The sequence below is a fragment of the Emydura macquarii genome, unplaced genomic scaffold (genome assembly GCF_026122565.2).
Source record: "Emydura macquarii macquarii isolate MOO-44397 ecotype Brisbane River unplaced genomic scaffold, CSIRO-AGI_Emac_v2 contig_1551, whole genome shotgun sequence".
NCBI classification, from domain to species: domain Eukaryota; kingdom Metazoa; phylum Chordata; order Testudines; family Chelidae; genus Emydura; species Emydura macquarii.
In genome coordinates, this window is record NW_027131688.1 from 27274905 (window position 1) to 27298721 (window position 23817).

The window sequence follows — 23817 nt, forward strand, 5'->3', positions numbered from 1 at the left end:
ATAATAGAGAGAAGTTAGCTCCATCCAATCAATCTCCTCAAATTTCCTCTCTAAAACAGAGAGCAGTAAGAGCAAGGGAGATTAACCTAAAAGCATTGTCACACAAATGGTAAGAATATCCCTATGACTATACAGCAATAATGCATCCAGACACTCAATATGTGTACCATCTCTTGGCATGTCTACACTGCAGAAGAGCACATTAGCTATGAATTCACAGACAACAGAGGAACGAGCCTTGGTGGACAGACCTGTGCTAGTTTGGCTTGAACTAGCATGCTAAAAATAGGAGTGTGGAGGTTGTGGCTTGGGCAGCGACATGGGCTCTCAAGGCCACCTGACCCCCCATGTCTGCGCTCTGGTGGCTAACCAGAGTCTCTGCCTGAGCTGCAATTTCCTCAGTGCTATTTTTAACATGCTGCCTACTGCAAGTCTGTCTACCTGGGCTGGGAGGCTTGCTCTCTGTTGCAGTGTAGACATACTATCCTTGTCTGAGCATGGCACAAGGGCTTGCAATAAGATCACTTCTGAGACAAGAGCCAGGTCGGGGTCCAAGCTGGAAGGCTGGTCCTAGATTTAGCAGATTCCTGTATGAAATAATAGATGTAGGTTCTTGTAGTGAGGTGGTGTGGCCTCCCTCTGAGCCAAAGGGGGAGGAACCACCCTCCTTACCCAAGTGGGAGGAGCCAGACCAACCTCACCCCTCCCACTGGAAGTGGGTGGGCGGGACAGGAAGTATAAAAGGCAGGGCCTCCAGCTCAGTTATGGCTGAGACAATGAGGGAGATGGATGCATGTGGCTTGGATGCTGCCTTTGCAGATGGGCCTGGAGAGAGGAGCCTGAGCTTGCAGGGCAACTGTCAGGACTGCTGCTGTCTACTTACCCCAGGGTAACTGAGGACACCCATGGACCCAGGTACACATCTGGGAAAGGGTAGGAAGTAGTCCAGGGGTGGCTGACTGCAATTTGGCTGTTGGGGCCTGTGCCCTGGTCAGCACATTATGGTTGTATTCCCTGCTTACCCAGTGGTGGAGCACTCTCCCACTGTTAGAGCTGTGGGCTGGGATGTGGTGGAGTTGGGTGGGCTTGTGTCCCCCTGCTGCCCTATTCCTGGGGTGGTAGCACCCCACCATAGGCCAAGAGGCCTGCATTTGCCCATCATCTACTTGAATGAAGACCCCAGCCTCTAGATTGCTCCCTTGCCCTGCCCGACCCTGCCTGGGGGCTGGAGCTATAAACTGCATAACTGCTCTGCCCTGCCTGAGGGCTGGTAGTCCCCTAATGGCATGTTGGCTAATTCCCCCATTTTTAAGAGATGGTGACATAGTGAGAGGGTGTGGCCTCCTGCCGAGTCAGAGTGGGAGGGACGGCTGACACACGACTACAGTTCTCATCAGCTCTCTGACAACCTATACTCAGGTCCCCCAGAACCCTGAGTTACCATGACCCATGGCCTTCCCCTCCCCTGCCAGAGTTGGGTGGCTCTTTGGTTTCTGATGAGTTACTACATGGACTGGGAAAGCAAGAGGAGCTGACATGCAATTTTCCAAACTTAGAGCAGGAGAGAACAATTAGGAAATTCAACTTCTGCCACAAATCACTAGCACCAGAGTCAGGCAGGCCCATAGATGATGGACTAGGGTGATACTTTGGCTGGCAGACTAAGTATGGCACATTAAATAGCTGCCTACTTGGGGTGAGTTTGTTGTATTCATGCAGTAGCATTGTTGAATCATTTGAGTTATACAAATGAAGTAACATTATTGCTACTGGAGGGAGCTCTTTTACAAATAGAATAGAACATTTATTTTACTACTTACCATTACTAGGCCTAAAGCAACCACTGCTCTCATCTTAAAACCTTCTAAGTCAAATAATAAGGCAGTAGAAGCAAATCCTAGCGGCAGGGAAAGCTAATGCTAGTATTACAGAAAACAGCACCAATTGTTTCCTTGATGTTCGGAGTCTGACACTGGAAACAAAGTTTACTTTATAATGAAACAGCTGAGGATAATTCTCTTCACCTTGCCAGTGGGCCATATAATGGGTATTACTGTGATTTCATTACTCTTTAACTTGAGCATCTAGCTGCACCCTGAATCAAATCCCCCTATCTAAGGACACCCAAATAGTGTGTGTGTGTGTGTGTGTGTGTGTGTGAGAGAGAGAAATCTGCCTTTCTCTTGAGCATTATGAACAGTGATCAAAAGGACAATGTTCTCATATAAATGAGTTTTGAATTCTTTAGTGCTAGGCAGCACTTTAATATATTAGCACCACAATTTCTATAAGTAGGTTTGTTTTGGTGGAAGCAATACTGGTTGCTCTTAAGGCAACCAATAATGTAAACACATGGTTTGTGTGTTACATAAAATGATTGTGGATTAGCATTAGTCTGTAATCATCTATTAATTCATAGGCGTAGACAGTATGTGATGGGATATACCTGGCCTTCGTGGCTCCCTACAGGACACCCTGCCATCCTACTATGCTCTGTCCCAGAAAGCAGCAAAATGACAGGAGAAGAACAGCAAAGGTCAGTCCTCCAGGCCTGCCTGGAGAGGCTGTGACCCATCCATGCCTAGGGTGGCCCACCTGAAAATGCCAAGGTCAGGGCAGGCTGCAAGAAGGAGAGCAGTGTCTCCCAGACTGGTGGCTAACACTGAAGTTTGTGACTCCTTGGTGAATCTAACAGCGCTCCTGATTTCCTACACTGGTTATCAAGAAGCTACAACAAGAAGTTTACAATCCAGTAAAGAGAGAAGTTATTTAAACTCTATTCCCTTTACCAAAATGTTCTCCTGTTCCCCCAAAGGCTCAACCTCATTGCCAGACCAATATAAGTTTGGATCTTACCCAAAATACCACGCTGCCAGCCAATCCTTTAGTAACTTAAACTGAAGGTTTATTATAAAATGAAAGAAACAAATGAGAAGAGCGATGTTAAATGGTCAAAGCAATCAGATACATACAAATGACGTCAAAGTCCATAGATATCAGATTCTCAGTAGAACTGTGGAGTTGGCAGGCTTCTACAGTTCCTCTGGTGTACATCCAGTACCTGGATGGGTCTCAGTCCTTTGTTTCACAGCTGCAGTTGTATATGAGTTCTTCCAGAGGTAGGAAGCAGAATGAAGACAAGATGGAGATGGTGAAGCTGCATTTTATAGTTCCTGGTCTGCCAGGTGGCTTGTTTCAAACACAAGCCCACAGCACATGGGCAGCAGGGAAAGGCACTTGCAGTCCCCCTGACCACAAGCATGTCCCTCCATGTCCTGATGATTCATAGGTGCCGTCCTGGCTTCTCTCCCTGGGCTCATTGTAAAGGTAATGGCCCTATGAGTCGTCAGTGCTGACACTAATCTGTCTGGGGGGTGTCACCCAGTAGCACAGCACAAAAGGTTTGGATACAGAGCTACATCACACATATCCAAAATTTACAGTACAAAGACAATACATATACATAAACAATATTATCATTTTTAGCAAATTAAAACCTTTCCAATGGCACCTGATATGGCACCTCTTGTGGGAATCATTGCAATTTTTGTCATATTGATATTAAATAATGGTCACCCCTAATCCAGACAGCATCACAGAGGCCTCATGGAAGCAGCCACTCAGAGCCCAGCAGGCTCATATAAAAGATGCTGCTGGGCCTTAATAGCTCAGTTCCTGGCAGGACCAGAGGGGCAAGGTGAGGTACTCCTCTCTGGTTAAAGGCGCTTGAGGAGTAGCTAGAGTTTAGGTCTGGCTGCATTTTGCATAACTGGGTTTTCAAGGAGAGAGAGGACCTAAGAGCCTTAACCTTGAGATAAGCATGAAGTAAAGGGGCTGGATAGGACAAAGGCCAAGGGAGAAGCTGAAGTGGAGCAGTATGTGGCTGCTGTTTATAGAGTTCTTGCACTGGATCCCAGAGTAGTGGGCAGGCCACAACGGGGCACTGGGCTTATTTGAGAACCCAAAGAAAGGGCTGAATTTGAAGAGCCCAGAACTGGGGCTGAAGACCCTAGTGAGGGCAACAGGAGTGTGTGTTTATTGGAGCCTTTTGTACCCTGGAAAGGGATCATTTGGACTTTGTCATTCAGCCAAGCCATTGAAGTCGCACCAAGGCCTGCTGGCAGCCTGCAGGGGATGCCAGGAATAAGAAAAGAATGACAGTATCACACCCGGCAGCTACTCAAGCGGTGAATGCCTCCATTACACAGTGGCATTACCAGAGTCTCCTAGGCTGCCCTGCCAGTGTGCCTCAAACCTGAGCTATCAGAATCACCTCCAGGGTTTGAGGGGATAGTCCAGGTTGCCAATTAGTGAGTTGTGATGCTGGTTTTTGTGACTTGAAGAGCTGCAATGACGGGGAAAGAAGTACTGCATGGATTTCTCTTTGGATTTTCTCTGGTAAGTCCATAGAGCAATAAGAGGGTGTTTCTCAGTCTTATTTGAAACTGGCTTCCTCATGTGCATTTGCCAAATCCCCATGCACACTGCAGTTATCATTCATTAATAGTGCTAATTACCACTAGACAGTTCAGCAGACTGGCTATATGTGGATGGTCTGTGACAAGAAGCAGACACATGGGCAAAAAAAGAATTCCACCTAACCTCGACTTTGTCACTATCTGTTTGCTTTGAGTGAAAGCAGTGTCTCTTAATATCTAGTGCCTAACAGAAAACAGGAGAAGGAACTCTTCACTACCTTTGGAAATACTGAGTTGGACGTTAGGGGCCAAACTCTGCCCTTCCTTACACCTGTGCAATTTCTGATTTCCATGTGGCCGCACAGGAACAACACGGGACAGAATGTTGTCTCAAGTCTTTGAAGGGAGAACATTTAACCCATGATGTGGTTCTTGGCTATGAGAGATGTCATAGTGCAAAGTACTGCACTTATGAAGGAAAAGTCAACTGTAAAATGGGGAATAACTGGCTAGGCATTAGTACTGCTGAAAAGGGTTTGGAGGCTGTAGTGGATCACACATTGAATGAGTCAACAGCGTGATGCAGCTGCAAAAAATCTAATATCACTCTGGGGTGTAATAAAAAGAGTGTTGTATGTAAGACATGGGAGGTAATTATCCCACTCTATTCGGCACTGGTGAGGCCTCAGCTGGAGTACTGAGTCCTGTTCTGGGCACACTTTAGGAAAGATGTGGACAAATTGGAGAGAGTCCAGAGGAGAGCAACAAAGATGAGAAATGAGAATTTAGAAAACTGGAGGAAAGGTTAAAAAAAGAGTATGTATAAACGTGAGAAAATATATTGAGGACTGTCATAAAGAGGACTGTAATCAATTGTGTCCCATGTCCACTGCAGGTGGGACAAGAAGTAATGGGCTCAATCTGCAGCAAAGAAGAGTCAAGTTAGATATTAGGAAACACTTTCTAATTATAAGGATAGTTTTAAGTACTGGAAGAGGTTTCTAAGGGAGGTGGTGAAATCCTGTCATTGGAGGTTTTTTAGAACAGGTTAGACAAACACTGGTCACAGGTGGTCTAGGTATACTTGATCCTGTCTCAGCACAAGGAGCTGGTTTAGATGACCTCTTGAGGTCCCTTCCAGTCCTACATTTCTATGTTTCTGTAGCCTTTGGGAAGTAGTGGTATGGCATGAGAGGCAGATATTTTAGCTCTGGCCAAAAGCTAGTGGCTAGACAAGGAAGTTAAGGTTGAGTGGCACAAGAGTAATCTGGTTAGACATTGGGCAGCGTGGACTCCTTCGGCAGCTCCAAGCACAGCACAGAACTCCCTGCCTAATGAGAGAGGGATTAAGGTGGCTTTTAGCCATGTTTGCACCTTCCTGGTTCTGAGGTGCTCCAGAGTCAGAGCAGCTCCGACTGGAATCTGGACATCCGTGTAAGCTGACCTAATTTTTGGCAGTCTGTTTCTGGCTGTCTATGGGCAGCATCTCAACCCAGAATCCCCACAGTGCTGTCTGCTGTGGCCCCACCATCAAGTTCCTCTTCCTGCCCAAAGGAAAAAAGGGAGAAAAATGCGAGGAGGGGGAAAAACTCAGAAAAAACATCAACCAAAACAAAAAGTTTGTGACAATTAATTTTGAGCAAAGCTTTTCTGTGGAAGTGTTTGGACAGAAATGTTTCCACCAGCTCTAGTTTTGAGCTAGTAGGTCCAGACTGTGCCTAGACGCGCGCAGTCATATATCTTCTGTGCCTCTGGCATGCTTACATTGTTGTGCGTGGTGCCCAACTGCCACAGTGCGTGGAGTGATGCAGAGTCCTCCCTGACAGGCTTTCTGTCCTCTCTCCTTCAACCCTCACATAATTCCAGTGGACTCTTATCCCTTTCAATTGGGCTTTGTGTCAGGAACTGGGATTTGCCTCCAAGTTCTGTACCTCATGCCTGCTTACTCAGCTTGAAACAAAGGCTCATAGTTTGGAGCAGGATTACTTCTGAACAGTGGTGGCATTAGGCACCTGCAACCCATGTGGTCGTAGGGGGAAGAGGGGTCCTGAGGCATTGAGGGGGCCCTCTGAAAGCCAAATCTGGCCCACTAGCATCCTATTCAGTGTCACCTGGGACACAAAATGGTGTCCTCCCCACAACATGTCCTCACACACACTATGTGCGAGGTCATGCGGCATGGAGGATGCCATTTATGCACCGTGCAGGCGAGGTCACTGGTAGGGGTCCCAGAATTGAGCTTTAAAGGGTGTTCCCATGGGACAAACATCACCACTGCATCTGAATGGTTTATTTGTTCCCTACATATACATGTGATAGTCTCAGCTAGGAGAGGCCTAGGCGCTAGAATGTGCTGTCCAAACTTGGCCTGAGAGACCTCTTGGCCAAGAATCAGCCAATTCAGTTTCTTCTCTTATACCCAGTCTATCCACTCTGCTTTGGTCAGAGTCAAACTACCTGCCCCCAGTGCTTTCTCTTTAGTTCTCCTCTTCCAGTCTAAAGTTGTTTCAGTGGGTATCTGGTCTTTCACAAATGGTGGTGAGCTAGTCTGTAGAGGGTTTAATGAGTTAATTCTTCTTGTCTACACTGGACACTAGATATTAAAAACCCCCACTGTCTGTAATAAAGAAAGGGATTTAAATCCAGTTTGACTGGACTTGAACTATTACCTGTGTATCTGCCTTTTTCTGTGGATCTTCTTTGCAGCCAGACTGTTGAATTGCCGGAAGCATGATGTCACTTGTTTACGTGCATGTCTCGAGGACCAGATTAATGCAGGAGCTTTAGGGGCTGCAGCCCAGGACCTTGCAGCCCAGGGCTAACGGGAACCCTGCAAAAATAAATCCCTGCTCCTTCCCCCCCCAATCCGTCTCCCATGTGACATGGGCCCAGAGCTCAGGCCAGGAGCTGCTCCTGGCCCCAAGCAGCACTGCGCGGTGGCCACTCCCACTCCCATCCCTACCCCTTCCCCTGCCCCTCTCCCATGTGATGAGGGCCCAGCGTGAGTGTGAGTGCCGCTCAAAATCATCTCGTGTGCCACGTTTGACATGCATGCCATAGGTTGCCAACCCTTGTTCTACATGTTTTAAGACTGAAATGTAACCACAGAATGGCTTTCTGTTAATTAAAAGGCAAGTTTAGTATAGCGTTAATAGCCTTGATGCCAAAATTGTAGTAATTTTGTTTTAAATTAGGAAAAAGACTTGTATACAGGAGCCCCACAAAATCTAGTAGCCCCAGACCCACAGGAGAGTTAATCTGGCCCTGCTGGAGGCCAGATTTGGCTCTTAATGCCATTAAATCCCAGAGGCAGTGGAAACTGAGGGAAATGAGATATGGCCTGATAAATTCATTATTAATAGCCCTGCTGATTTAAAGATCCAACTCTCTGAACTGGTTAATAATGAGGTATATAATCCAGGGCAGTGTGAGCCCACAGAAATTGTTCACTTATGTCTGAAGAAGGCCACTTTCTCCCATAAACCATATTTCCTGGCCTGGAAAAATATACATTGGATTTGTTCTCTTCCTTGCATTCCAAGCCTTAGTCAGGACCATCATGACTACAGCTTTTCTCCCTGTGAGTGTGGTCTATAATAGAAACTCTTGGTGATTTCTGGGTTAGCTGAGCTTGGAGGAGAGGGGGATAAGAAACTACAGTTCACTCTTTAAGGACGTTTCCCCTCACTTGTCTACCAAAAATAATAGCTTATTTTTTTTTAAAAAAAGATGCCTGGGAAGCAGTTGGGGCTCAGACTTTTGGTTTTATAAGAAATTAAATGAAAATGGCGTTAGAGAACCTAATGTGAAGAGAGAACTTGTCAGGAACACTTTAGCTGACAGTGAAAGGGTTTGTTTGCTTGCATACTTGGGTGGAAATAAAATATTTCTCTACAGCTTTGCAAACTTGGACATAATAGTACTGTATCAGGGTGGGAGAATCCAGAAGGGGAGCTGGCAGTATATGACCGCTGTGAGTCCTTCCAAGTTTGGCTTGAAACAGGCTCCCTGACTTTTTTTTTTTGTGTGTGTGGGAAATCCAGTTTGCATAGTTGCCTGGACCTGATGTTCCCATTTGAATAGAACCATTCTTCTTATGGCTGAATCTTGTTGCACACCCACCAGTGAAGTTTGCATTTGGTGGGTTGATATGGGGGTTGGAACAGGGAATAGGTCTGAGCCCTGATGTAACCAAAGAACCCTGATTTCAGAAGGGGAAGTTGGTTTCCTTTCTAAATTTGGACTGGAATGAGGCAAAATATGTAACAAATAATGAGACTTCCTGTTAGCTTGGGGGAATACAAAAGGAAACAATGTACTTGGCCACAGTCTGCCAGAGTTAGACACAGTGGCTTAGGGGGAAAAGAAATTATCTTGCTACTTCAGCTGCACCTCAGATAATGCAACTGATATGCTCTCCTTGCTCTCTCCCCTTGTGAGAAACCAATTGAGAATGGCTTCTCTGAGCCTCAGGTTCATATGTGTCAGACAGTCCATCTGAGTCAGAGGATTAATATTATTAATACTTTCACCATGTGATAGGGAGCTGAAGAGGGGTGGGAGGGTTGCTTCTGCTGACAAGGTTCCAACCGCAGAGAGGGGAGCTGCAGAAAAGGCAATGCAGTCTGGAATTGTATTATCATCTTGGATGCTGGGTGGAGTGACACAGAAAAATGGAATGATCATATCATGATGAATGTTTTTTTTTTTTGTTCGTTCCCTCCATGCTTTCATGGGCCTAATTTTCAGAGATGCTGAGCACCTGTGACTCAGATGGAGTCAGTATCTCTGAAAATCAAGCCTTGCGCAATTAAACCTTCTGGACTGCAAGGTCTTCAGGGTCTTCTAGAACATAAGAACGGCCATACTGGGTCAGACCAATGGTCCATCTAGCCCAGTACCCTGTCTTCTGACACTGGGCATTGTAGGTGCCACCGCAATACAAATACACATCAGAGCAATCCTTAATAAAGTGGTTGCCAATGTAGTTGACTGAGATGTCCCTGTTGCATAAGAGATAGGGCTTTGAATAGACTTACAATGTAGTTGATATGGCTCACTGACTTAAATTAGCTTTGATTTTTTTTTCTTATCGAAAATATAGTTCAACCTCCTACTGGCTTGCAAGCCCTCAAACTCTATTGTGTTCACCCATCCACACAGCTCCAAATGTTTGAGACATCATGTCCTGCACATGCATTGATGGTGAGGTTTTGAGTTGGTTTTAGAGTGCTGCTGAGATGCAGTTGCTATGAGAACAAGTTTAGAATTTCCTAACTGTTATGAGTTTCAATTCTCAACCATCTTTGGCTGTCCATCATACTCAACGATGACTGTGGAGGAGGGACATTTAGTGTTTGTTAGCTTGGCAATGAGAAGCATTTGGAAAAAAAAAACCTCTGACAGTTTGTGCAGGAGAAATTGAAAAGCTGCTTGATATTATGCCATTGAAGATAGTGCTGTAGCTATGCTGCCTTTCTGTGCATGTCAACATACGCTACAGATCTCCACTTATGTCTATCACTGGCAACGTCTTCCCAGTTCTCTGTTAATATTTGTTTGTTTCAAATTCTATTTCAAAACATCCTTATAGCAAAGCTTTTGCCCTCCTTTATTGAGGTTCCTTCCTTAAGCTCACCATTGAGGAGACTCTTTGGGAGCCAGTGATCCAGCATACGGACAACATGACCTGTCCATCTCAGCAGCGCAGCTGCTATAAGTGCCTCAACCCCGGGCATACCAGCTCTTCTCAATACCTCAGTGTTTGGAACTCGATCTTACCATTTAATTCCTAGAAGCTGCCACAGATGTCTCAGTTACAGGCTTGTGAGCTTTTTGATGTGTCGCTTCTATAGAGTTATTTATTCTATAGAATACAGAAGTGCAGTCAACACCACAGCATAATAGATGTTCATCTTAGTTGCTGTAGTGATGCTTTGGTGATACCAGAGATGTTTTGATAGTCTTCCAAATGCTTTGGAGGCATACTGAATGCAATATGCAACTTCTGCATTGGGGTATTATCGCTAGCAACTGTACTTCCTAGATATATAAAGATATTGACACTTAAGGGTTTCCCCATTGACAAGAACTTCAGGTACTTGGATGGTTGGCAAAGAAGTTTAGTTTTACTGGTATTTATCTTTAATCCAAATTGTTTTGCTGCTGACACAAAGGAAGTGGTTATCTCTTGGATGTCTCTGAGCAAATGAGCAACTAGTGCTGAATCATCTGCAAAGAGAAATTCTCTAATACATTCGTCACGCACCTTGGAGATGACACATAATCTAGCCAAGTTAAATAGTTTCCCATTGGTTCTAGTGCGAATATAGACTCCTAAACTGAGATTTTTCTGACATCATACTGAGGACGCCAGCTAAGAACATAGTAAAAAATGTAGGAGCAAAACCACAGCCTTGTCTCACACAATGGCATATATCAAACAAGCCAGTAACGTTTCCTGCCACAGAGACTGTACCAGTCATTCTATTTATTTGAATAAATTGTTTTGGATAGCCATATAGTTTAAGCAGCCTCCATAGGGTTTCCTCTATCCACTGTGTCAAAGGCCTTGGAAAAGTTGACAGATACAACAAAGACCTTTTGATGTTGCTCAAAGGCCTTTTCTTGTAATTGCCTCATGGAGAAAATCATGTTGGTTGATCTCTTCGCACAAAAACCACACTGACTTTCAGGAAGAACACTTTCTAATATATATTTTTTAATCTGTTTAAAATTTTAGCCAGGATTTTTCCAGCAACTGAGAACAGCTATACCACGATGATTATCGCAGACAGCCCTTTCACCTTTTCTTTTGTAAATAACAATAAGAGTGTCTTTGAAATCCTGAGGGAGCTCTTATTTTTCCAAGCATTCTCATCCATCATGTGGCATTGATGTGTTTGAATATATAGAGGACATAGGTGACAGCTGTTCCTCTATACTGATGGCAATAGTCAGCTATATGTAATTACAAACATTTAACCCACTCTCTCCAAAATGCCAGAGCTTGCCTGAGTCTCAGATTGTTTGCAGTTTTGTAGCCGTGTTGGTCCAGGATATTAGAAAGACAAGGTGGTTGAGGTAATATATTATATTTTATTGGACCAGCTTCTGTTGGTGAAAGAGACAAGCTTTCAAGTTACACAGAGCACCTGAAGAAGAGCTGTGTGTACCTTGAAAGCTTTTTTTTCTTTCATCAACAGATGTTGGTTCAATGAAAGATATTACCTCACCTACCTTGAGTCTCAGATTGTCATGGTTTAATGTGTGCAGTCCAAGACCAGAAAGTTCAATTAGAAAACTAACTTGTATGTTTTTTTAACCGTATTACAGAGTTGACTTCTTTCCAAGTTGAAACAGATGATACATTGTATTAAAGGGTTGGGGTTGCACTTAATATTCTCATATAAAAGAAGGAAAGACACACAAGACTTTTCCGCTACATTGGGTTAGACATTCAAACTATGCTTTTTTTACAAGTTTAACAGCAGTTTTTATTCCTCTGAGTCACATGTCTTTTGGTGGAAACCATGTACTTTCAGTGTTGCTCAAAGCATAAAATGTGCAATCAAATTTTTTAAAAGCATTCATAGCTTTGCAAAGAAAACAAAACAGTAAATTAAACCTAATATCATTAAGTTTTTGTGGTTTCCATGTAATTTGTAATCCAAAAAGCTTTTGGTATTAGAGGTAAAAAGGGGAGGGGGGGGGGAGAGAGAAGAAACAACCCAGCACAAGGAAAACTGACAAGCTGGACCAGCATTTCATTTTATAAGGCAAAATACTGAATATTAAAAGGTTTATGCATGCAGTGAGCTGGCAGAAATGTTGGTTCTCCAATGTCTAAACAGAACCTGTAACTTTCCATAAGTTTGAATAAGAAATTTAATGGGCCTCATGCCTCCCACCTAGATGGCCTTCCCATTCCTGTACGTGGCATCACTGGGGGATAGAGAAGGATTCATAGGCAGGGTGTAGTCATGGACAGGGGCAACTTTAGACATAGGCTAAATAGGAGACACCTAGGACATTGTATCTTAAAGGAGCCTCGCCAGAGTAGCACTAGGACAATTGTTCAGTCCTGAATTGCTTTTCTTTGATACCAGGGTGGCCCCTTTCTTCAAAAGCATGTCCATGTTTCTGCTGGGTCATGTGCAACAGGCAGCTCTGGGTCTGAAATGCATCCTAATATCTTTCACCAGCTTTCTGTGGTGGGGCATTTCAGCTAATACAGATCATTCATGAAGGAACTAAAGACACCTACTGTTGAAACTCTTTTGTATGAAGAAATGACCCTAATAGAGTGCTGGGTGGGTGCTGGGCTTGGTTACAGGAATACTACAGGGACTGTTGGGGGAGAAAGGGAAATGGGAAAATCCCTTCCTCTAAGGCACCAATGTACTTAAGGTTCACCATGCTCACAGGCAGCTGAGTGAATGGGAAGGCTGAGGGGCCTGGCCCAAGCGTGTTACTCTTTGGGGGTGTAAATAGGTAAACAGTTTAAGATATTCAGATAGGAAAGAGAGAGAGAAATCTGAACCTTTGTCATTCATCCAAAATAGACCCTCTGACTCAATACAGCATGTTGCAAGTACATAGCAGCCCGTGGCATAATATAAAAAATGAAAGTAACTTCATATTTTAAACACACTCCTTATTATCTCCCATAGCAGCAATATCTGTCTGCAAACTGTTTCACTTGGAGTTCAGATTACTAACTTTCCAGTACTTTTTACCCATTCAATCCAAAAACAATCCTGCTTTTTATAAATCAATAAAAAGGACTAGAGTACTTATTATAAGAGAGCAGGAGAAGCCAAAAAAAGGGGAAAGGCAGATCAGGGAAAATTATTAGTCTGAATACACAATGTTGCCAAATCCAATGAAGAAAATAAACCTTGATGCCCAAAACCCGCCTTTTGGACAAGCAGTCAAAATCAAATGGAACCCTCAGTAATCCCTGTGCAGGATTTGTTCAAATTCAATTTGGTGCTTTCTGCTTTTGATACATGTTGGGAGCAGACAGTTTTAAATAACAGGCTGTAAGCATGCACTGTAACCATACTGAGCTATAACACGCACACATCAAAACAAAGAAAAATATCAGTTACTGCAGCTTAACGTCCAGGGGGAAAAAACCAAAATATTTTTATGGGATGATAAAAATGGCATAATTGAAAGGAAATGTCATGTGCTTTTTTTTTTTAAAGCACATATGTGACTGTTAAATCTGGGAATGGGGTTTCCCTTAGTGTTCACACAACCGCACAAGACTCTTTGTGAAGTACATTCTTTGCAGTAAGAAGAGGCAGTGTCTACCAGTAAATGGTGTAACCAAAGAACATCTCTAAAACCTTGGGAGTAGGACTGTCTGATTGTATTTAACCTGAGTATTGAATGAGTAAGGAATGCGGAATTTGGCCTTTGTACTGCCTGCACGGTGAAGAGATGGAATAAGAGTAGTTATCTATCTCAGCCCACCAAAAATAAGACTTCCAGTGAGAAAAGACCTTGAATACTACTTGGTTCCTCAGTGGAGTCTGAAAAATTATTTATCCAAAGAAAGACATGCAAGCAGGACAAGATCTTCTGCTTTCCATCACTATCTATCTACCATCCTAAACTGTAAACAGCCTTCTGCAGGATGGAAGTCCAGAAATCTGTTCAGAAGAGAGGCCAGCCATTACTGTGCAAGGACAACTAAGGAGAAAAAATCCAGTTTCTCCACAGCAGAGAGAGAAGGCTTCTCCTACTGTTCCTGATCTTTCGTTCCCTACTTTTCACTCAGTAAAGAGCCAGGCAACCTGCAGAAGTTAGTACAAGTGAGGCATAGTGGGGGCAAGTGGGAGAAAAAATGACCACAGCAAACTTTTCATTATTGGCTGGATGCTCTTTTACTCTAGTCCTGCAAAGCGTCAGCTGGGGCCACTTCAGATCACAGTTGCCTGTCCTGTGGGTGTGCAGCACCTCTGTCATTATGGGGGATTCCTCCTCCCTTCCCTAGCCTATATTACAAATCACGCTCCTATCACTGTGTGAGAGAGAACCTACAGTTTGATGGGTCCATTGTCTTTGGCTGCTATCTCCATATATTGCCAGCCAGGAGACATAGGGTTTAGTCTTGCAGCCTTTTCAAGACTCTTCCCTGGTAAATGACACCAGCCAGCAAGGAAGATCCTCCCCTCTTCATTTGAAGACACTGCTGGTGCATTGGGTTCCAGGTTCCCCCCTTCCCTGCATTTTTTCCAAGATCCATAGGTTCGTAAGGACATTACTGTGTGTGGCAATCTGGCTGGTGGAGTACAGACTCCACCTCAGGGCAGAAGGGGCATCCATTTAATTGGTTTTACTCAGTTGTCTCCTGGGTGGAAATGCCATCTCAGAAAAGAGTGTAGCCTCTGTGCCTGTTGAGCCTAGCAGATATTATAATCTAAAGAGAGCCCTATAATTTTAGAGATAAGGACAACACATCTTAGCATTAATGAAGAGTGGAATGTTCTTGGCAGTGATTAGCATATAAATAGGTGACTGAAGAAAAGACAGGTGTATCAGGATACCCCTATTGTTAGAGAAAATCCATTCTGTCCTTTCCCAGGCAACAGATGTTACCATGCCAATCACGGTATGAGGTGCGAAATTGCAAGCCATATCTTGCATCAGCCTGTAGTGAATGCAGTGGGCCAGATCCTAATCTTTACACTGGTATAAAACTGGAGCAGCAGCTCCATTCATGTACAGGTGGGCCAATTCAGATCAGCTTCCGGCCCAGGTTTTCTATAGGAAATAATCACAGCTAGATGAATAGTACTGTGAGCAAACAACCCTTGACGATCCACAGGCCAGGTCAAGTAAATGTATCCAGGGTAAATCCTGGTCTCCATCCCCGCTCTGTTTGTGTGCAATGGAACTGATATAAATTGAGGTAGCTCCACTGGAGATCTGGCCTGATAATGATATAATATATTCATCGCGATTTCTGTACATTCTCATTCATCCCTGTGAAAAGAGTAGTTGTTTTTCACACAAATTGAAGGTGTTCATAGTAGGGTTAGCTTATTCCTTCATGTTTTTACATTACTTTTTGAAAAGCAGGATTTATATGTAAACTGCTGTTTGGGGGAAACTGTTTCCCTCCTCTTTCTGGACATTCATGCATCCTTCTCTGCATAGCTAGTGTGTCTCCCAGTATGTGTATTGAAAATGGAGAAGATATCATTAAGCATGGGAATTAGCTTAAGTGTGAGCTATGAAAATGAAAAAACTTGAGTACAGATTTACTTTTTCATTGTAAGGTGACAAATAAAGTGAATATTTCTTCAGTGTATATTTCCTAATATTTCATTAAGCAAACATTGAACAGATGTATTTAAAATGTGGAAAAATTAAATGAAAGGCACAATGAGGATTTATAGAGCTGGAAACCAATGGAAATTAGAACTTTGAACAGAAACTATGTTATTAATACACAAATTTTGAACTATAAAAACTTTATAAAACTTTATAAAAAACTTGAACTTTATTTAAAAAAAAAAAAGGCTTCCAAGTTCTGAAACTGAAACCTGGAACCATATAAACTTCAGTTAAAAAAGATTCAACTTTGGTTATGAAAAAGTAATATAGCTGTAAAGAATGTTTTTATGTTCATTTAAAATTAACAACTAATTCAGCTATATTAATGTGTCTTGATTCCCAGAATTGTGGAAAATCTTGGAACTAAAAAAAAGTAGACATTTTTCCAATCTGAAATTTTGCAGTTAAGATTTATTTAAAGATGGCATGGAGAACCCACATGGCCATTAATTCAGTAAGAAACCCATGTCACAATCAAAACTACAGGGAGTCACCACATTACTGAAACTAGGGTAGTAAAACTTCACTTTGCATAGCAACTAGAAGCCACAGCTGTAGCAGTGCACCATTTATTTCTGTAAAGCTCTCACTTTACAGCTTTGGTCCCAATTCATTTAAGCATAGGACTTAAGCACATACTTAAGTACTTTCCTTAATTGGGGTGCATTTAAGCACATGCTTAAGTGTTTTTCCTATGTGTGTCCTGATAAATAAGAGTTTTCAAAGGTTAATCAAACCATTTGTATTAAACCTCACAGTGAATGGAGCTCTGCTGATTAATACCAATTGAGAATCTGGCCCCATAGTCTAGCAGTGCTGCCTGGCTTCTTGTTGTGCAATTGTTAATTAAAATAAGTCTGATACAAAAATACATATGATCCTGCCTGTGCTGAATTGAAGCATTGCTGAATGTTGTGAACTTTTGTTGCTGGCGTTTCTGGAGACTCTGATATTCCAGTGGGCACAGTCAATGCCCAGACATGTAGAGCCAGGTAAACTGAGCAAGGTACTCCTAGTCTAGCTCTGTCTGCCCTGGCGTGTCTGTGGTGTTACCCTCTTTGGCTGCTGGCAGAAACCGCACTCATCTTCATTGCTGCTGTATGGAGCCTGGTCTGCCCCCTGCACAGCTGAGGTGGATCTTACTCTTTTCTTCCTCAGGCCCCCAGAAGTTGTTTATATTCTTCCATGTTCATCTGGCTCTTGGGTTTTATGGTGGACATATCAATTCGGTAACTGGCTTATCTCTGGCCACCTGTTGGCTTTTACTGTGGAAGGTCTCCTCACTGGTTGTTCTTGATGAGGCTGCTATTTTGTGATCCTCTCCTTGAGGGGCACCCCCTGAAATTTTACCTGTGGTATGCACCATCGATCCCTGGGGAGCCATCCCCACTGCAGGCGCTGGCCCCAGCATCTGCACCATGCTCAGCCCCTCCAAATGAAGTGTCACTCCCCATCCCTGAGAGGGGGACAGGCTGCTAGAAGTGGGGAAAGGCCAGGCAGGCCCCCTAGTGGGTGAGCCATGGTGCAGGAGCCAGCCCCTTGGCAGCTGTAAGGAGGGGCAGCAGTGTGTGCCTCGCTGCCCAGTGTGCCCATTCAGGTTTGGCGCTGCAGCTCAGCCATTGGGCCTGGGAGGGGGGGATGGGGCAGTGGGGTGAGTTGAGTGAGTGGTGGTTGAGTGGGGTGAGTTGAGTGAGTGGTGGTTGAGTGGGGTGAGTTGAGTGAGTGGTGTTGCAACATGGTGCGCAGGGGAATCAGCATTGCTTAGGTTTGTCCCCGCAACCCCACTCCTTCGTCATGGAGGTTTGGCCCTACCGAACCCCCACGTGGGCAGTGGGACGGCCAGCACTGCTTCTCCTGGCCGCTGATCATGGTACGCACCACGTGTAAGGGGTGTGTGTGTGTCTGCGGGCACTGCTGCTGTGTTTCACATTCAGTTTAATGAGCAATTTCATCCCTGTGAAGCTGCTAGCATCTTCTCCAGAAGGCTCAGCTGATAAAGCACAGAGGCAATGCCAAGCTGAGTGACCCTAGCATGTGCACAGGGTGAGGGGCATAATGAAATAGAAAAGCTGTACACCAGACAGATGCAGGAGGTGAAGGTGTCATCTGATGTTTCTTGCAGCTAGAACTAGCAACAGCCAGTCAGCTCCAAGCCGTGTTCTGACTGGAAAGCTCAGGCAGTTCCTTTTCTATGCTAAGAATGTCTTTAGAGAAGACCATGAAGCCAGGAAGATGCTCCCTAACCTGGTAGAAGCACCCCCTGGATTATCCTTGCCATTGAGGGTAGGAAGAGATTAATTAAAAGCACGATCCATATGGCACCCCTGAATGTGCCCAAGTGAGGGACCCTCCATGCTCACATTTTCCTCTATGGGAATGAGGATCAGCCACCTCTGCAACATCATCTCCTCTGTCCGAGGACTTCAGCTGTTGGTGTAGCCTCTCCAATCTTATCACTGAGTTAGTCTGACTCTGAACTCACCACTGAGGTGTCTTCACTGACATACAATCAAACTACATTCATGGGGTTGGGTACAGAACACACCACGGTTACCAAAGTTACACAGCAGATCTCTTCCTTTATGTACATTCCCACACTTTGGGATTGGCTCGGTCACTTTGTAGGAACCAATCCCTGTTCAGCCTGCTCTGTGCATGCACAGTCTCTGCTCGGCTTACTCTTTACCTCCAGCTTATCTTGTACGTTGTTATCTTGTCCATTGTAAATGGTTCCCTGGTGGTTCCCCGTATCTTAGCTAATGCACACATTCTGTGTCCAGCCTATGGATCCACTCACCTCCTAATTCTGTCTTCTGAGAAACGAGGCCTCACTTATGTCCAATTACTTATGTCAAGCCAGGCCTATACCAACAGGGTGCCGTTTGAGGCTGGGGATCCACATGTGTGGAAAAGCATGCCTTAGACTTTATTAACTCTTGCATATCCCATGCATCCCATGGAACTCTCCTTCAGTGGTGGGGCCAGGTACAGCAGTGGGCAGAGGTGTTCCTGGCAGGGGGCACCAATGAAAATGCTGAAGGGATTGGGGTGAAGGTGCAGAGAGCAGCTATGGCTCCCAAAGACGTACAGGGCCTGTGTACAGATGGCCTCCAATGCATCCCCAAACTTATTGCTTTGCGTGTGTAAAATAATTCCCTTCCCTATCACTTAGGATGCCTGCTAAAGTCTCCGAGCAAAATGATCCTTTCAGAGACATCTGTGCTGTGCTATTAACTTCACTGTATTTATACAGGTATCATCACCGAGGATGGAACAAAGTCCTTGGAATTTTATATTTTATCTCTTCCTAAAGAAAGGAAAGATCCCAAGGACTGTGTGTGTCTCTGATAGCCTTATTTCTCTGGTTTATGACTGAAGTGCTCTCTGTTAGCCATGTGCCAGGTGTGGTAGCCAAATGCTTCTCCAAATAACACATGCAGATGAAATCTGATTAATTGCAGAACACTGGACCAAACTGTGCCATCATGCGGGGTTCTGATGAAAAACTGATGGCATGGTTTGATCCATTGGGGGAAATATAGGTTGGCCACTACCAGTGTATTACATAGCACGCATGCTTGTGCACTCTCTCTCTTTCTGTCTTCCTATTACCTTCTCTTTTTTCATTTAATGTTAAGAGAGACTTTTTCAGGATTGTATGTCATTTTTCCATCAGCATTAAAGGACATTAGCTTTGAAGGAAGTGGTCCTCTCTTCCTAGAGTAAGGCCATGTCTACAGTAACTAGTAAACCAGCAAAGCACTCAAAGCTTGTATTGGTAGAATTGATTTCTCATCCCCCATCCCCTCCCCCCAGCACAACAAGCTATACCAGTAGAAGTGCAGTTTTGCCACTATAATTGGATCCACGCTAGGGGCTTTTGCCAGCACAGCTGTGCCAGTCAGGGGTCACACTACTTCACAACCCCATCCAACAGAGCTATGTTGGCAGAAGTCTATAGTGTAGACAAGGCCTAAGCAATAGTTTAATATTATGGCTAAGCAGGTGGCCAATAGAGATCACCGATTTCCTGAATGCCTTCTTTATCCTACAGCTTAAAAAACAAACCAAAGATACTTTAAAAAATACAAAAGTCAGATATGTTCACAGCCAGTTGGCATAACTACCTGATCCTTTCATTGTAACCCTCATCTTTCCTTCCATTGATACAATACTCAGTTGTTATCTTCTTTTAGTTTAGGACCCCTTCCTGCAATGGTTTCCATGTGAGCCTGTGCAGAGCCCCACTGGAATCATTAAGGCTCCCAGAGAGTAGGTATCAGTGGTTCACAGTCAAGCTGGAAGGCATATCAGGTGGGATCTCCTAGGGATCAGTTCTGGATCCATTTCTGTTCAATATCTTCATCAATGATTTAGATAATGGCATAGAGAGTACACTTATAAAGTTTGTGGATGATACCAAGCTGGGAGGGGTTGCAAGTGCTTTGGAGGATATGATTAAAATTCAAAATGATCTGAACAAACTGGAGAAATGTCTAAAGTAAATAGGATATAATTCAATAAGGACAAATGCAATGTACTCCACTTAGGAAGGAACAATCAGTTGCACACATACAAAATGGGAAATGACTGCCTAGCAAGGAGTACTGTGGAAAGGAATTTGGGGGTTATAGTGGATGACAAGCTAAATATGAGTCAACAGAGTAACACTGTTGGGGGGTGGGGGGGGAGCAAACATAATTCTGGGATGTATTAGCAGGAGTGTTGCATGCAAGACGCAAGAAATAATTCTTCTGCTCTATTCCACGCTGATTAGGCCTCAACTGGAGTGTTGTGTCCAGTTTTGGGTACAACATTTTAGGAAAGGTGGACAAATTAAAGAAAGTCCAGAGAAGAGCAATAAAATGATTAAAGATCTAGAAAACATGATCTTTCAGGGAAGATTGGAAAAAAAAAATTGGGTTTGTTTAGTCAGGAGTTGAGAAGACTGAGGGAGGGACATGATAACTTTTCAAGTACATAAAAAAAAGTTGTTACAAGGAGAAGGGAGAAAAATTGTTCTCATTAATCTCTGAGGATAGAACAAGAGGTATAGAACAAGAGGTAATGGGCTTAAGTTGGACATTAGGAAAAACTTCCTAATTGTCAGGGTAGGTAAGCACCGGAATAAATTGCTTAGGGAGGTTGTGGTATCTCCATCATTATAATGCTTGGTCCTGCAGGGGACTGGATTGGAAGACCTCTCCAGATCCCTTCCATTTCCATGATTCTATGATGACAAACACAGGGTAGGAGGCTGAATTTTGCATGCATGATATGCTCCTGTCTTCAGCCAGCCCGTCAGTCTGTAGCTGGCATATTAATTGCTTTGGAAGGATCACAGTGTTTTGAATTGCTTTTTAATCTGATGCTATGGCTTCTGTGTGTACAGCTGGATTCGACATTCAGTGCAAGGCCACATGAATTCTGCAACTCCGCAACTCGCTGCACATTCCACACCTTGCCACTGAGTTGTGTCCAGAACCTAAGCTTTCATTCTAAGGGGAAAAGTGTTACACTGCAAGGGTATGAAGATGGTCTTAAATGTGATCCAAGTGCTAACAGAGGAAGTGGAGTCATCTTCAACCTGCAGAGAATAGCTCTGAGAGATTTGAACTGGCCCATTCCTCTCACTAGTTAGTTAAATGGTCATCTGTAGGTAGAGTTAACAATCAGCAACACTCATTATGTGACTGCTGAACAGTTTAGCAGAAACTAGAGGCTATTGTGCACCTTGGTCTTGCGGGGGAGATTTAACTGTTCCATCTCTCTTTCAGGGTGCAACTTACTCCTCCACTTGTGCACAGCTAGCTCGTCTGCCTCGGGTGAAATGCAGCGATTGCTTTGCCTACTCTTCACGTCTTCTTGCTGCCCTCCATCGACTTGCCTGCCTGCTGCAGGTAGCATTGGGCACTCAGCCCCTACTCTCCCTACTTGCCAGCAGCTATGATATGAGCACAGCTAATACATCCATAGAGGGAAGTCAAAGGGAAGGGCTTGCTCCTCTTGAACTCCTCTGTGCAGCCATGGAACCAAAGCCACAATGTAGCCTTACCTCGTCTCTCTAATATCCTGTGACCAACATGGCTGCAACTATACTGCATACAATCTAGCCTTATGGACCTTAAGTAACACTCATAAAAATATTAATATCTTAGTACATAAAGCACTATGATCACATATAAAAACTGGAGGTGGCTTTTGAAAGTGGTGTTCAGAATCAGGTTAAGGTTCAGGTTTGATGGCACTGAAATCTTGCAAATTTCACAAGGTTTCTAACATCTTAACTACAAAACTACTCAAGATAGTTAAGTCCAAAGCAGACTGCAAAGAGTTACAAAGGGATCTCACAAAATGGCGTGACTGGACAACAAAATGGCAGAAATTCAACATTGATAAATATAATCATAACTATACATAAAATGATGGGGTCTAAATTAGCTGTAATCATTCAAGAAAGATCTTGGAGTCATTGTGGATGATTTTCTGAAACCATCCACTCAATGGGTGGCAGCAGTCAAAAAAGCTAACAGAATGTTGGGAATCATTAGGAAAGGGATGGATAATAAGATAAAGATCATATTGCATCTTTATAAATGCATGGTACGTTCACATCTTGAATACTGCGTGCAGATCTGGTTGCCCCATCTCAAAAAAGTATATTGGAATTGGAAAAGGTACAGAAAAGGGCAATTAACATTATTAGGGGTGTGGAAAAGCTTCTATATGAGAAGAGATTATTAAGACTGAGACTTTTCAGTGTGGAAAAGGGGCAGCTAATGGGGGATATGATAGAGGTCTATAAAATCATGACTGGTGTGGAGAAAGTAAATGAAGTGTTATTTATTCCTTCTCATAACACAAGAACTAGGGGGTCACCAAATGAAATTAATAGGCAGCAGGTTTAAAACAAACAAAAGGAAGTATTTCTTCACACACGGCACAGTCAACCTGTGAAAATCCTAGCCAGAGGATGTTGTGAAAGCCAAGACTATATTGGGGTTCAAAAAAGAGCCAAATAAGTTCATGGAGGATAGGTTCTATTAGTCAGGGTTGGCAGGGATTGCTATTTGCCAGAGGCTGGGAATGGGTGACTGGATGGATCACTTGATGATTACCTGTTCTATTCATTCCCTCAGAAGCATCTGGCATTGGCCACTGTTGGAAGAAAGGATACTGGGCTAGATGGACCATTGGTCTGACCCTGTATGGCCATTCTTATCTTGAATGAAGAAATCTTACCAGTTCAACTGCTCCCAAGAGAGCTTGGACTCCACCAAAAGGGAGTAAAAAAAAAAGAGGCCCGTTCTGGTTTTGGATCTGACCCAAAACTAAAACCATAAAGAGAGAGAGTCAGATCCAGGAATTTGAATGGCAATCCATGTCCCTGAAGTTTAGAGGATCAGACTGGAGAGATGTACTTTGGTCCCTTCAGTGGTTAAAAATGTAATCCAGCAATAGAGGCATAATACCTAGCTCTTGTATAGCACTTTTCATCAGTACATTTCAAAGTGCTTTTTACAAAGGAGGTGACTCTAATCTCCATTTTACAGATAGAAAAACTGAGGCACAGAGCAGAAACGTGACTTGCCCAAGCTCATTCAGCCAACCATTGGCAGAACCAGGACTTGAATCCAGATCTCGAGTCCGAGACCAGTGTACTATCTCTAAGACCCTTCATTCTGGATTTTTATTTTTTTTAATTTCCCAGGAATTTATTGGGTTTTATTCAAAAGTTTTTAAAAGTGGGAGAAAAAAAAATGAGTAAAAACCAACTAGGAAGGGCAGCTGGCAGGGATGCCCAGTACTCAGGGGAGCTATGGGGTACTCCCCATGTGGCAATTGGAAGAGCCTTCCACTTCTTGCAACCATTGGGTGGTCTCAGCTGCTGGGACCTGGCTCCTTGCTGGTCTCATTCCCCTGCCTGCGCAGAGGAAGCAAAGGGGCCAGAGCCTGGAGGGGGGGCAGAAGGCTGCACCCCATGGGTCCTGGACCCCCTGCCAGATAGGACCACACTGAAGGGCAGGTGGGGTCAGCAGGGTGCTCT

General features: G+C 43.9%; 1 long non-coding RNA gene across 1 annotated transcript; it reads left to right on the forward strand.

The window, feature by feature from the left end:
• The first annotated feature begins 778 nt into the window (after positions 1-778).
• Positions 779-23399, forward strand: LOC137157754 (uncharacterized). The gene is made up of 3 exons (XR_010921229.1): positions 779-915; positions 21548-21670; positions 23324-23399. It is a non-coding gene; the product is annotated as an uncharacterized lncRNA (long non-coding RNA).
• Positions 23400-23817: the final 418 nt, after the last annotated feature.